Consider the following 16,125-nt stretch of genomic DNA (forward strand, 5'->3'; position numbering starts at 1 on the left):
ACAGACACAGACAGACACAGACAGACACAGACAGACACAGACAGACACAGACAGACAGACACAGACAGACACAGACAGACACAGACAGACAGACACAGACAGACACAGACAGACACAGACAGACAGACACAGACAGACACAGACAGACAGACACAGACAGACACAGACAGACAGACACAGACAGACACAGACAGACAGACACAGACAGACAGACACAGACAGACAGACACAGACAGACAGACACAGACAGACAGACACAGACAGACAGACACAGACAGACAGACACAGACAGACACAGACAGACAGACACAGACAGACACAGACAGACAGACACAGACAGACAGACACAGACAGACAGACACAGACAGACACAGACAGACACAGACAGACACAGACAGACACAGACAGACACAGACAGACACAGACAGACACAGACAGACACATACAGACAGACAGACACAGACAGGCACAGACAGACACAGACAGACACAGACAGACACAGACAGACACAGACAGACAGACAGACACAGACAGACAGACACAGACAGACAGACACAGACAGACAGACAGACACAGACAGACAGACACAGACAGACAGACACAGACAGACAGACAGACACAGACAGACAGACACAGACAGACAGACACAGACAGACAGACACAGACAGACACACACAGACAGACAGACACAGACAGACAGACACAGACAGACAGACACAGACAGACACACACAGACAGACAGACAGACACAGACAGACACACACACACAGACACACACACACACAGACACACACACACACAGACACAGACAGACACACACACAGACAGACAGACACAGACAGACAGACACAGACAGACAGACACAGACAGACAGACACAGACAGACACAGACAGACAGACACAGACAGACAGACACAGACAGACACAGACACAGACAGACAGACACATACAGACAGACAGACACAGACAGACACAGACAGACACAGACAGACACAGACAGACACAGACAGACACAGACAGACACAGACAGACAGACACAGACAGACAGACACAGACAGACAGACACAGACAGACAGACACAGACAGACAGACACAGACAGACAGACACAGACAGACAGACACAGACAGACAGACAGACAGACACAGACAGACACACACAGACAGACAGACAGACACAGACAGACACACACACACAGACACACACACACACAGACACAGACAGACAGACACAGACAGACACACACACACAGACAGACAGACACAGACAGACACACACACAGACAGACAGACAGACACAGACAGACACACACACACAGACAGACACAGACAGACACACACACACAGACAGACAGACACAGACAGACACACACACACAGACAGACAGACACAGACAGACACACACACACAGACAGACACACAGACAGACACACACACACAGACACACACAGACACAGACAGACACACACAGACACACAGACAGACAGACACACACAGACACACACAGACAGACAGACAGACACAGACAGACACAGACAGACACACACACACAGACACAGACAGACAGACAGACACACACAGACACAGATAGACACACACAGACAGACAGACAGACACACACAGACACAGACAGACACACACACAGACACACACACAGACAGACAGACACACACAGACACAGACAGACACACACACAGACACACAGACACAGACAGACACACAGACAGACACACAGACAGACACACAGACAGACACACAGACAGACACACAGACAGACACACACACAGACACACACACAGACACACACACAGACACAGACAGACACACACAGACACAGACAGACACAGACAGACACAGACAGACACAGACAGACACAGACAGACACAGACAGACACAGACAGACACAGACAGACACACACAGACAGACAGACACACACACAGACACACACACACAGACAGACAGACAGACACAGACAGACACACACACACACACACACACACAGACAGACACACACACACAGACAGACAGACACACACAGACAGACACACACACACACAGACAGACAGACAGACACACACAGACAGACAGACAGACACACACAGACAGACACACAGACACACACACACACACACACACACACACACAGACAGACACAGACAGACACAGACACAGACACAGACACAGACACAGACACAGACACACAGACACACAGACACACAGACACACAGACACACAGACACACAGACACACAGACACACAGACACACAGACACACCTGTTTGTCTGTTAATCGCACCATCAATACTTTGTACAAAAGAGCATAGGGAAAAAACAGGCAATTCACAGTTTGCTGTAGATAGAAACGCTAATACCGGTTATTGCATTGCAATTCTGGGTTAACTACAACTAACGTTGAATGACCGTTTTCCCAGGATCGCTGTGTGATACAGCGCATGCGCGCGGAGTGACTCTCCCCCAGAGTATCACAAACAATCATCATGAACTACAGATAAGGATCATAAATCCCTCTAAAACTAAAACTAGGAAACGTTAATGGACTTTTTCTGTATAGAATCGGCCCTATTGATCCTGTTTGTCCCGGAGTTGCTGTGCCATTGGGCATATCATAGGACTAGTGTACGTCTCTTACAAAGAAAAACAATATTTCATGTTTAATAGACACATGTTGCCATTTAGACATGCATTTCCACATAATTAGCAGTATGTGAAGCCGATAATTAATGCTTAATGCGGGCTTCTCTATAATTTAATTTAGGGATATTTCCCAACAGTGTAAGGGGGGTTAGACAATAATACAGGTTTGGGTTTTAATTGTGTGGTTATAGCTGCTAATAGTTGGCTCTCTGTATGTGGAAAAGCGCCCCATCTACAGTATATAATCAGACAAGAAAGACATCAATTAAATCCCCTGATTGTTATGAGTTATGTAAATATTACCCTGACTTGTGCAATGGTTAAGTATTGAATTAAGGATGCCTGCTTTGAAATAAAATAACTTTTCCTGATTTGGTGCCTGTATTGCAGCTACACACACACACAATTAGAACAACAAAGTCAGACTGAATAACATAAAGAGAACAACATCTGTCTCTGAATGTCCCTCTCTTTACTCAAACTCAATCCAGATTTGGCCATACTAGCTGCTTTATGTTCCAAGTTAAAGGGGATACACACAGCCTCAATCTTTGTACCTGCCGGTTGTAAGACGTTTGAGAGACTGGAAAAGGGAGTGTGACATGTGGGTGGACACTTTAAGTACAAATAAGGATATATCAGTTTTCAAAAATTAAAGTTAAACACAGAAAACCCCAGCAAGCTCTTTTTTGGGAACCCCTGAGCCCCCACAAAATATATATGTATATAAGTGTCAAAAAGGAGAGCTAATGAGCATTACAAATGTATACAACACACGACAGAAGCCCAATGCTGCATCCAATATGACAAAAATACACAGTAAAATACTTAGATATTCTCTTGAAAAAGGGTCATTTAGTTTAACCCTTTGGCCAAAGCGTTGTAAGCTTGCGAGCCACGACAAGGCATGACCCTGCTCACAGGTCCTAATACTACCAGATAAAATACTAATATATCTCTATTAGGATTACAATTCTCATTTACCTCTATTAGGAGGGAGAAAGACCAACATTGGATCTATATCCAGCAGAATGAAAGGAACCTGCTGACGTGGGGAGGGGCAGGATTAAAACCTGGGAAGGAGGGGCCACCAACCTCCAACAGCTGAGACAGCCTCCCCACTCCCCACTTCCCACTTTCCAAGTCAGCAGGTTCCTTTTCTTTTTACTGGATATAGATCCAATGTTGGTCTTTCTCCCTCCTAATAGAGGTAGGAGTCCCAGCGCCGACGCATCAATTAACTGCATTCACTGCCAGGGAATTCTGCTGATGTGGTAGGTGCCGCTAAAGAAGTTTCACTTCAAAAGTTGGAAAGTAGCATTGCTGCTTTAAATTAAGATCTACAGTATAAAGTTCATAGAAATGTGACTCTGTTACAAGGCTTTCATGCCTAAAATGTTGGTCTAGTGTTAACTGCTGATTATATATATATATATATATATATATATATATATATATATATATATATATATATATATAATCTCTTTGAGCAAACACTAATCTTTATTAAAACAACCCCAATATTAGAAAGCTCACACTGAAAAAGTAAAAAAAAAAACAACAGTTTTCCAAAAGACAAAAAGCAACAGTGCTATAAAAAAAATAATAATATGAATATTTCACTTACAATTGCCCAATAGTAAGAGACTCCATCAGGGAGCTCCGGTTCAGACAGCCGGGGCTAGCGGATGTAGGTGGTCCGGACCAACACTGTACTCCCGTGCCGCAAGAAACCACTGCTCCTCAAGATGTCTCTCTCTTCACTCAAAAAGGATCCACGAAGATACCTCACGTGACCTCAACGCGTTTCGCACGTAATGCTTCGCCAGGAGGTCGAAGAAGGATGAAGCTCTACGTGCACATCGATTAGGAAACAATACGTCCTTTAATTGACAATTTTGAAAGAGACCTTAAAAATGTAACTTTGAACATTATGTTGTTTGTACTGGGCTCTGAAGAGACCTCTGGTGAGGGCTAGCTGAGCATCAGTGCCTCATGGGGAACGCTAGAAATAGATGGGTGATGATTCCTATTACAGACAATTAGGCCCATATTTACTTAGCTGTGCTGTATTCCATGACACACTTTCCAGTGCCAGAAGACACCGTAATGCACATTCACTTCAATGCGCCATAAGGCGTCGTGTGGGATAACATTGCTTAGCAAGTATGGGACATGGTACGTTAAAATGCAGAGATATCAACATCCAAAGAGTGAAATCAGTGCGAGTTGGTGGTTCTGGGTCAGATCACAGCTAAGCAAGAGGTTGGCTCAGACTCTCAGGAAACCATTGAGAATTAATGACCGGTCTGGTAAGTGTATTGTATGTCTTTATTTATATAGCGCCATTAATGTACATAGCGCTTCACAGTAGTAATACACTACCGACACAGTTTATTACACTGCGGCCAGATCCGCAAGCCGGGAGATTTCCCGGCTTGCTAGTGGCCACCCCTCGGCGTGCCGCGCGTCACCGACGCGCGGTCACGCGTCATCGGGAGCCTGCGCCCCCTGCACGTGCGTCCAGGGCTCCCCGAGGGAGCCCTGGTGTCCCGCGATGTGGGGGACGGCGGCAGGGGGTTCCGGGGGACCCGGCGGACCCGGCAGCGGGAGGGAGAGCGCCCCGATCGGAGGGCGCTCTTCCGCTGCTTCGGCGCGCGCCCGGCACCCTCCGGCGCGCGCCAGGTTACTGCTGCGGCCGAGAACAGGCAAATGCTAGAATAAACTCGGCCGCAGCAGTACACGTGGTAATCAAATAAATAACAGGTCATGGGAATAAGTGCTTCAGACATAAAAATAACATTTAGGAAGGAGTCCCTGCTCCGAGGAGCTTACAGTCTAATTGGTAGGTAGGGAGAACGTACAGAGACAGTAGGAGGGAGTTCTGGTAAGTGCGTCTGCAGGGGTCCAAGCTTTATGTATAATGTGTCCAGTATTATCCACAGTGCTATTCATATGCTTGTTTAACCAAGTGTGTCTTAAGGTGGGTCTTAAAGGTGGATAGAGAGGGTGCTAGTCGGGTATTGAGGAGAAGGGCATTCCAGAGGTGCGGGGCAGTCATTGAGAAAGGTTTAAGGTGGGAGAGAGCTTTAGATACAAAGGGGTAGAAAGAAGACATCCTTGAGAAGAACGCAAGAGTCTGGATGGTGCATAGCGAGAAATTAGGGCTGAGATGTAAGGAGGGGCAGAAGAGTGTAAAGCTTTAAAAGTGAGGAGGAGAATTGAGTCTGAGATGCGGGATTTGATCGGAAGCCAGGAGAGGGATTTCAGGAGGGGAGACGCGGAGACAGATTTAGGAAAGAGCAGAACGATTCTGGCAGCAGCGTTGAGGATAGATTGTAGGGGGGACAGGAAGGCCGGACATCAGGAGATTACAGTAATCAAGACGGGAGAGAATGAGGGCCTGAGTCAGAGATTTAGCAGTTGAGCAACAGAGGAACGGGCGTATCTTAGTGATATTGCGGAAGAAAAAGCGACAGGTTTTAGAAACGTTTTTAATGTGAGAGGAGAATGTGAGAGAGGAATCGAGTGTGACCCCTAGGCAGCGTGCTTGGGCTACTGGGTGAATGATCGTACTTCCAACAGCAAATGTGGAAGGAGGTAGTAGGGCCAGATTTGGTAGGAAGTATGAGGAGTTCTGTTTTTGCCATGTTGAGTTTAAGGCGGCGGAGGGCCAGGATGATATAGCAGAGAGACATTCAGAAACTTTGGTTTGTACAGCAGGTGTAAGTTCAGGTGTTGAAAAGTAAATTTGTGTGTCATCAGCATAGAGGTGATATTTAAACCCAAGAGATGTTATTAGTTCACCTAATGTGGACAGTTCAACATTCTCTCTCTCCGCTGACAGTCTTTCATAAAAGTTCAAATATGATCATAAATAAAAGGGACGGAAAATGTATTGGGCTAAGCAGACCTTTTCTACGGTGTGTTCAAGAAGAGAGGAATAGCAAGAACTGGAAGGGAAAGGGACTGTAGGCCATGCATGCAAAGGTAACGATAGGAGATTTGCATTTGGAAAAGTAAAAGTAGGCTTTTATTTAGCCAAAGTTCGCAACACAAAATACAGCTTTTCCTCAGTCAAATTGCAGCAACACAAAATACAGCATAGGGAATGAAACACAAAAGCGCACCGAGGGTCAAGATTTAATTAAAACATGTTAGTAGTAGTAACAATAAAAACTTACATATAAGGTTAAGTACATCCAGTATTGAGGTGCAGAGGAAACAGTCCTAGTGGTGTCCTGGGCATAGAGAGATGGTGCAGAGGCTTACAAGGTAGACCCGCGCGCTGGGGCTGCCTGGCTCGGCACCACGTTGTTCTTACTTCCGGGTTGCGGCTTCTCGCAGGACCCGTGAATAGTAGCCCGCCTCAAACGCCGGTTCCCCAGAGAAACTCACTTCGGCGTGCCGAAGGGTCTCTGGTTGTTGATGGGACAGCTGAGGGTAGGTACACCAGTGGGCTGGCTTCTAACTGCACCGTAGGGCTTTCGCAACGCGTTTCACACAGTGTTTGTGTTTCATTCCCTGCTGTTGCCCGCGTTTGGAGCCATCCTGCGACGGGACCTGTGGAGGAGGGGTGCCTTCACACCACATCAGCTGCAAGAGGGAAGAGTTGATCCACTACAAGATCCTGTTAGGAAGCAAGAGCGCGGTTTGACTTTCTCACAAAATACAGCATACCTGAATAAATTAATGGTTATATTTCTTGAAAAGCGATCAATGTTTCAGTCTTCAGTGGGACATTACACATATCATGTGTATTTGATACAACACTCCATTTCTTCCTTTATACACTATGATGACTGCGGGTCCACATGACCGTGGCAGTACGTAGCTTGAGGACATTGTGTCATTTCATCTTCTGCACTCTTCTCTGGGATTAGCAAACCTCTCTCTTGCAGGTACTTGTCAGCAACAGTACTGTACCTCTGTAATGCTGCCTCTCCTGTGTCCTATGCAAAAAAGATATATATAACATATATACAGTACCAACTTCTATGGGTCAGCTCACCCCAGCTAATGCGATTGAAGCCTCTCCCTCTGTGACCCCAGGAGGCATCACGGTAGAGGGGTCTGTTACGCACACAATCGACTCCTGAGAGTGGATCCCAATAGCTGGAGCTTATGGGTACAGGCCAAGCACAGAACACAAGCCTGGATCAAGGAAGGTGAGAAGCAGGCAGAGCGCAGTGGTAAAGGAGGAAGCCGGAGTGAGGCCATGAACACACTAAGGCTGGGATTATACTAGGCCTGCGCGCCTATCGCTCGAGCGATCCCTGCACTGAGGTCTGAGGCCATGGGGAAGCGTGGCGGACGCGTCACAAAGCTGGTTCGCCCTCATTGGCTGAACCGCTCATGTGAATTAGCCATCGATCGCAAAGACGAATTATTTTGTCTTTTCAAAAATATGCCACGCACACAATGGGCGGCATCATAGGGACGAGGTCTGTGGATCTCGACGCGCGCGCCATCGTGAGCACTATAATCTCAGCCCGACACAGCATTTGCAGAAGTATCACAGATCTGGGCCAAAATGGCCAAACCCGACTGATCTGGTCTTATAGGCAGTAGGAGATAGCCAGCTGTGATAGCCAGCTGTGAGGAGATAGCCAGTAGGACAGCAAACCCAGCGAAAAAGAATTGATCAACTCACCAGGTGAATATAAAAATAAAAACCTTTATTGGACTACAGTACATGTTAAAAAAACAAAAGACATACGAAGGACAAAACAGGGAAATGAACCTCCCACGCGTTTCACGCTAGACAGCACTTTCTCAAGGAGTATGCTGGGACAAAAACCAAAGTAAGTTATAGAGCCCCTCTTTCTGGCTCAGACACATCTGAGAATAGTTAGATGTAATCATCAAACAGTGGCATCAGCAAGTATGGCGGGTATTAATTGGGTGGAAGCACCAATGTATTGATTCTTAATAAACTTTATATAGATAGTTTAAAGAAATCAAAAATATACAAATATGACACTTAGAACTATATATATACCAACATAGAACTATATTAAATCATAAAGTAAATAATGAATCACAGATATAAAGTTGATGGTATTAAAAAAAATGTCCAAAAAAGACAATGTGAATAATGTCAAAGACATTGGTATCTCAGTAGTAACCATAAGATAATAAGGTTGGTAATAGTTCATTAATGTAAAAGTAATGTTTAAAAAAACATAAGGTGTGAATAATATTCAAAGAACTTACAGATGCAACCACGAGTATCCGAACACTTGCCTTGCAAAATCTGGGGCAATGTCCCAGTAATGCTGCAACATTTCTGTGACATTCGGTTTGAATGGGAATGCCAGGGACCCCCTGCTGTGTTAATCCGATGGGCCATTAGTCTGTCTGCAGAAATGTCACAGAAATGTTGCAGCATTACTGGGAGATTGCCCCAGATTTTCCAAGGCAAGTGTTCTGATACACGTGGCTGCATCTGTATGCCATATTTTTACTTGTGATGGTACAATATCATATAAATGTAGACAGACATATAAAAGATCAAAAAGCAGACATCTGCTGACCACATGTATCAAATAAAATCGCGAGACTAGTAACAGCAACAAAGATTCAATAATGTAAATAGGCAATTATTCTAATTGATTATCAAAACCTCAATTGTATTATAAATGGGTATTGTAAAATGAAATAGGAAAAGAATACATAATTGATTATCTCTGATGACTCGGCCATTTAAATAGTTATGCAATTATAAAGGTCTGTATAGAGTTAGACTAAAGAGAATTCTAATGTATAGAAATCTACTATATGCATGAGAAATATTAAACATGAACGACAGTGATACAAGACACTAGTCTCCCCTCTAGGGAGACCAATAGTGTCGAGCATTGGATTTTTGGGAGATTGTGTTTCTCATTATGTTGATGTTTTTATCTAACCGCTTGTACATAAACTACCTTCATTTATCTTGGCTAGCGGGGACTTGATCAATAAACTCCAGAAAATCCATTGGAAGAGTACCTACATTTGGGTAACATTGGACGTTACGTCCTTGTATACGATTATTGAACACATGCAGGGGATGATAGCTGTCACACACTTTTTGGAATCATCAATTATTTCACAGGCACAATGTACTTTTATGTTAGATTCTATTCACTTTTTACTTAAGCACAATTATTTTCTTTTTGATGGTTTTTTTTTTATCTCCAAACACGTGGAACGGCGACTGAACCCTGAGGAATGAAACGCGTAGGGTTAATGTCATATTCTCTAGCCTGCTGTACCTATGCTTTGCCACCGGGACTGCTGCCACTCTAATGTCTTGTTATAGCCTGCAGTACCTAAACTTGTCCACCGGGATTGCTGCTGCTAAACTAGGAACATTCCAGAACCTGTTACCTGACACCTCTGCACCTGTGCTCCACCTCTCAGCCTGCCTATATAAACCTCCCTTTCCTGTTCCTCCTTGCCTGTTTATACTGGTTCCTTAGCACCTGCAAGGTTCTTGTGTTTACTGCTGTGTTAGCTTTTGCTATCATCCTGTTCCAGTTTCCTCGTTGCCGATCTCTGCTTGTGACCCCTACTTCGCTCCCTGCTGTTCCTGCCACTGGGATCCACTTCAGCCGAAGTTCAATCCTTGACAGAATAAACAGGCCCTACCATGGATTCCGCTGGAACAGACCCGACTCAGGCTCAGACACTCCATGACTTGCAACATATCATGGTTGGTTACCAGGAACAACAAAGACACGTGTTTAATCGTCTTGGCCGCTTAGAAGAAAAAGCCGCCACTGCGGAAGCTGAGAATCGTGAACTACGTGCAGCCTTAATCACCTTGTCTGGTCAAAACACTGTGACTGTGCAAACCGCACCCCGTGTAACCCTTCCGGAAAAATTTGGAGGAAAAAGACAATCTTTTCGGGATTTCCTTAATCAATGCAGACATGTGTTCAAGCTTCAGCCTACCATCTATAATACCAACGAAGCCCGGGTTGGACTGATCATAACCCTGCTCAAGGATGAGGCCCTTGCTTGGGTCTCCCCTATGTTAGAACAGGATAGCCCACTACTAAGGGACCTGGAGGAGTTTATCGATGCCATGAGTCTTATTTTTGATGACCCAAATCGTAGTGCAACCGCTGAGGCAACTCTGAACAATCTTCGTCAAGGAAGACGCTCGGCAGCTGAGTACGCCGCTGAATTCCGCAGATGGGTTAACGATACTGAGTGGAATGAGGCCGCGCAGAAATATCATTTTCGGCAGGGTCTCTCGGAGCAAGTTAAAGACGAACTAGCCCGGGTGGAGACCCCAGAGAGATTTCAGGACTTTGTCCGTTTATGCATTCAAATTGATCGTAGGCTTACGGAAAGACGATTGGAGAGACAGGGGTTCATGCCAAGCACCCCCGGGTTTAGAGATGTCAGTACCCCAAGACGTTCCAGGGAGACGGAGGAGGAGCCGATGCAAGTAAATACACTGCGGGGACCCATCTCAACCGGGGAAAGGAATAGACGCCGAACAGAAGATCTCTGTTTATATTGCGGAAACGATGGGCACTATCTCGCTGATTGCCCAAACAAGTCCAGGCGGTCTTCTTTCCAGAGCCCTAGAAGAAATCAGCTGCACGCTATTTCAAAAACTGTTCTCTCTGCTTCTCAAAGGAAAGATAACCCTCCTTCGCTACACCCTCACCTCCTGGTTCCTATTATCATCGAGGAAGGAACACATCGTTTTTCAACCACAGTAATGGTCGACTCAGGGGCGGCAGGGAATTTTATGGACATAGAATTCGCCAAGAACAATTCGGTATCATTTGTAGCCAAGGAATCGCCAGAAAGGATGGAAGTCGTTGACGGTTCTCCCTTGAGCTCTGGACCTGTTACCCATGAAACCAGCAACTTAACACTAATCATGGAGCCCAATCACCAGGAGAAGATTTCATTTGGTCTCATTCCATCACGTTTGTTTCCAGTGATTCTGGGAATTCCATGGCTCATGATCCATAACCCACTAATCGACTGGAAGACCAAGACACTCACGTTTCCCTCGGAGCACTGTCAGCTAGCCTGTCTACCTAAAACTCCTATACCAGAGGGTGTAGGAATACATAAGATTTCCTCGTCTCAAGAAAATCTTCTGCCGGCTCCTTACTCTGAGTTTTTAGATGTGTGTGACAAGAAGAACGCGGATACGCTTCCCCCACATCGCTCTTATGACTGTCCCATTGAATTATTACCGGGTGCTGCTATTCCTTTTGGAAGAATTTATTCCCTCTCAGAACCGGAATTGAAGGTCCTCAATGACTACCTACAGGAGAACCTATCAAAGGGTTTTATCCGACCCTCTACTTCTCCAGCAGGCGCTGCGCTCTTCTTCGTGGGAAAAAAAGACGGTTCTCTACGCCCCTGCATTGACTATCGGGAACTAAATAAGATAACGGTGAAGAACAGGTACCCATTACCTCTGATTCCTGAACTATTGGAAAGAATTCGGTCAGCCAAGATCTTTACCAAATTAGATCTCAGAGGAGCGTATAATTTGGTCCGCATTCGACCCGGTGACGAATGGAAAACAGCCTTCCGAACCCGTTATGGGCACTATGAATATCTGGTGATGCCTTTCGGACTCTGCAATGCCCCTGCTACCTTCCAGCATTTAATCAATGATGTCCTCCGAGAGTTATTGGACCAATTCGTAGTGGCATACCTGGATGACATCCTAGTCTTCTCAGATAACATCATGGATCACCAGAGACATGTCCGAATTGTCCTTGGGCGTCTCCGTAAGTACAATTTATACATCAAGTTAGAAAAATGCGAATTCGAAAAAACCAGCATGCAATTTCTCGGTTACATCATCTCTCCCGAGGGTTTGAGTATGGACCCAGGCAAGATTCAAGCCGTGGTGGAATGGCCAATCCCTCGGAATGAAAAGGACATTCAGAGATTTGTGGGTTTTGCCAATTTCTATAGACGTTTTATTAAAAATTTCTCTGGCATTATTGCCCCAATCACCCAACTCACACGGAAGGAATTCCCCTTCAAATGGTCTCCTAAAGCGGATGCGGCATTCGAACAATTGAAGTCACTCTTCACATCTGCCCCTATCCTCATCCATCCAAATCCAGAATTACCATTCATCTTGGAAGTGGATGCATCCGACTCCGCTGTTGGTGCCATTCTGTCACAAAGAATTGGACCCAAGATGCTCCTTCATCCATGTGCTTTTTATTCATACCAAATGTCAACAGCTGAACGAAATTATGACATCGGAAACAAAGAACTCTTGGCTATAAAAGCTGCATTCTCTGAGTGGAGACATCTACTGGAGGGGGCCAATCATCCAATTACGGTCTTTACGGATCATAGGAACTTAGAATTCATTCGATCCGCAAAGAGACTGTCTGCGCGACAAGCCAGATGGGCTCTCTTCTTTGCAAGATTTCAGTTCCACATTTCATACCGCCCTGGCTCCAAGAATGGGAAAGCCGACGCCTTGTCACGGTCCTTTCCGAATCCTAGCTCAGACAAAGAGCAAGAAGAAACTATTCTTCCAAAAAGAAATTTTTTGGGCGTCACATTCTCTGCCGATCTCCTCACACGAATAAAGGGAGCCTACTCAAATGACACTTTTCTTAAAAACCCTCCTCCGGAAGCAGAACTATTTCTATGTGATGGTCTCTGGAACTGTAATGATCGTCTGTTCGTTTCTAAGGAGGTAAGATTAGAGGTGCTCCAATTAATGCACGACTCCCGACCCGCGGGTCACCCAGGTGTCCTCAAGACACAGGAACTGTTGTCTCGCTCTTTTTGGTGGCCTAAATTAGCACAAGATGTTAAAGACTATGTCCTCTCCTGTGAAACTTGTGCTAGGACCAAGACCCCTCGAGCATCACCCGTGGGTTTACTGCAGCCTCTTCCGGTTCCAACTCGTCCTTGGGGGTCCATATCAATGGATTTTATTGTTGACCTGCCACGATCAAATGGACATAATACCATCCTGGTAGTGGTGGATCGACTTACAAAGATGGCTCACTTCATTGCAGCACAGAATCTTCCTTCTGCAGACCAGACAGCCAAGTTGATTGTGAAAGAGGTGTTTCGGCTTCACGGGGCTCCTGATGAGATCATATCCGATAGAGGGGTACAATTCACTTCAAAATTTTGGAGGACCTTCTGTTCCTCTCTAGGAATTCGTTTAAATTTATCGTCTGGCTATCATCCACAATCCAATGGCCAAACAGAAAGGACCAATCAGACTTTGGAACAATACTTACGATGTTTTGTTTGTCATCTCCAGGATGACTGGATTGATTTCCTACCATTAGCTGAGTTTTCATACAACAACTCACATCATTCATCGACTCAGAAGAGCCCCTTTTTCTCAAATTATGGATTTCATCCAACCTTTATTCCTCGTTTTCCATCTTCAGGACCCATTCCGGCAGTTACAGAGAAACTGGAGACTCTGCGAGACATCCAGGAGACCCTCAAAGAGACGCTTCGTGAGACTCAAGTAAAGTACAAAAGAGCAGCAGACCAACACCGCAGACCGTCCCCAGAATTTCAAGTCGGGGATAAAGTCTGGCTTTCTACAAAAAATCTACGTCTAAAGGTTCCAACCATTAAATTGGGCCAAAAGTACATCGGGCCTTTTCGCATCTCAGCACTAATAAATCCAGTGTCCTTCAGATTAGAGCTTCCTGAGACCATCAAAATACACCCTGTGTTTCACTCTTCTCTGCTGAAACCTTTCCGTGAGAACCCATTTCCTGGACGGAGACTTCCTCCCCCTGAACCCATCCTCGTGGATAACGAAGAGGAATTCATTGTGGAAAGAATTTTGGATTCCAGGTTACACCGAGGGAAACTACAGTACCTGGTTCACTGGGGGGGCTATGGCCCAGAGGAGAGGTCTTGGGAACCCAAAGATTTTGTACATGCTCCGCGACTAGTCAAAGCTTTCCACCGACGATATCCAGACAAGCCTAGCAAGGATCGTCCGGAGAACGCTCTTGGGAGGGGGGAGTAATGTCATATTCTCTAGCCTGCTGTACCTATGCTTTGCCACCGGGACTGCTGCCACTCTAATGTCTTGTTATAGCCTGCAGTACCTAAACTTGTCCACCGGGATTGCTGCTGCTAAACTAGGAACATTCCAGAACCTGTTACCTGACACCTCTGCACCTGTGCTCCACCTCTCAGCCTGCCTATATAAACCTCCCTTTCCTGTTCCTCCTTGCCTGTTTATACTGGTTCCTTAGCACCTGCAAGGTTCTTGTGTTTACTGCTGTGTTAGCTTTTGCTATCATCCTGTTCCAGTTTCCTCGTTGCCGATCTCTGCTTGTGACCCCTACTTCGCTCCCTGCTGTTCCTGCCACTGGGATCCACTTCAGCCGAAGTTCAATCCTTGACAGTTAACTAGCTACTGTGAACTACCTGCTATCCTGTGTTCGGCTGATCGGTCGCGCAGTTGCAGGTCAGCAGTACCCACTGTTTGCCTTCTAACGAGTATCGTTACGGGGCTTGGAGTAAAGACCAGGCTTGGATCTTCATTGGCTGGGAACGTTGGTGACGTCACCCGCCATCTGAACCCAGAAGTAGGCATCGTAGGGAAGTGCTGGTTGATCCACAACCAAACGCAAGACGTAGCAGCATTATAGTCACACAGCACTACAGGACCCAGAGTGGTCAGATCGCCTGTTTTATTTCTACAGCATGTGAGTGGACTGAGCTCTTTTGCTCTATTTTATGTTCATTAAATTGTGTTATATTTCTCTTTTCTCTCTCTTATACTACCCTGAGAGTTCCTGCTTCCAGATTCCTTGTGTGATCCTCACTTCAATACAACCAGAGGGAGTTTTGCACTTTGAGTGTTTTCTCAGATGTGTCAGAAGCAGGGGCTATATAACTTCGGTTTTTGTCCCAGCATACTCCTTGAGAAAGCGCTGTCTAGCGTGAAATGCGTGGGAGGTTCATTTCCTTGTTTTGTCCTTAGTATGTCTTTTGTTTTTTTAACATGTAGTCCAATAAAGTTTTGTATTTTTATATGCACCCGGTGAGTTGATCAGTGCTTTTCGCTGGGTTTGCTGCCCAACCAATCTTTCGTCAGATTTTTTGCATCTTACCTTCCGATTGCAGTGACGCTCTGCAGCTCTGCAGGCTTCGGTACAGGATTTCTACTATCCGATTACATGGAGACGGTGTTTAACTACGAGCAGCTCTACGCTGAACCGTGACATCAGAGCGACGGCTAAAGAACTTCCACATGGATCGGGGCTACAGAGGTAATTAATTTCTCCTCTGCAGTGTATACCCCCACCAGTTGTTCATATATATATTCCATCCTCCTAACCCTGTTAGGCTTTATCTCCACTACTAACCATTGAACTTGATCCGTATCACTTGCTACCCCTGCACTGAATATCTGCTGTATACACCCAGACTTTACCAATATAGACTGTGGAAACACATCACGGGACTATCTCAGTTCAAGTA

This window comes from Ascaphus truei, chromosome 1 (genome assembly GCF_040206685.1).
Source record: "Ascaphus truei isolate aAscTru1 chromosome 1, aAscTru1.hap1, whole genome shotgun sequence".
In the NCBI taxonomy this organism is placed as follows: domain Eukaryota; kingdom Metazoa; phylum Chordata; class Amphibia; order Anura; family Ascaphidae; genus Ascaphus; species Ascaphus truei.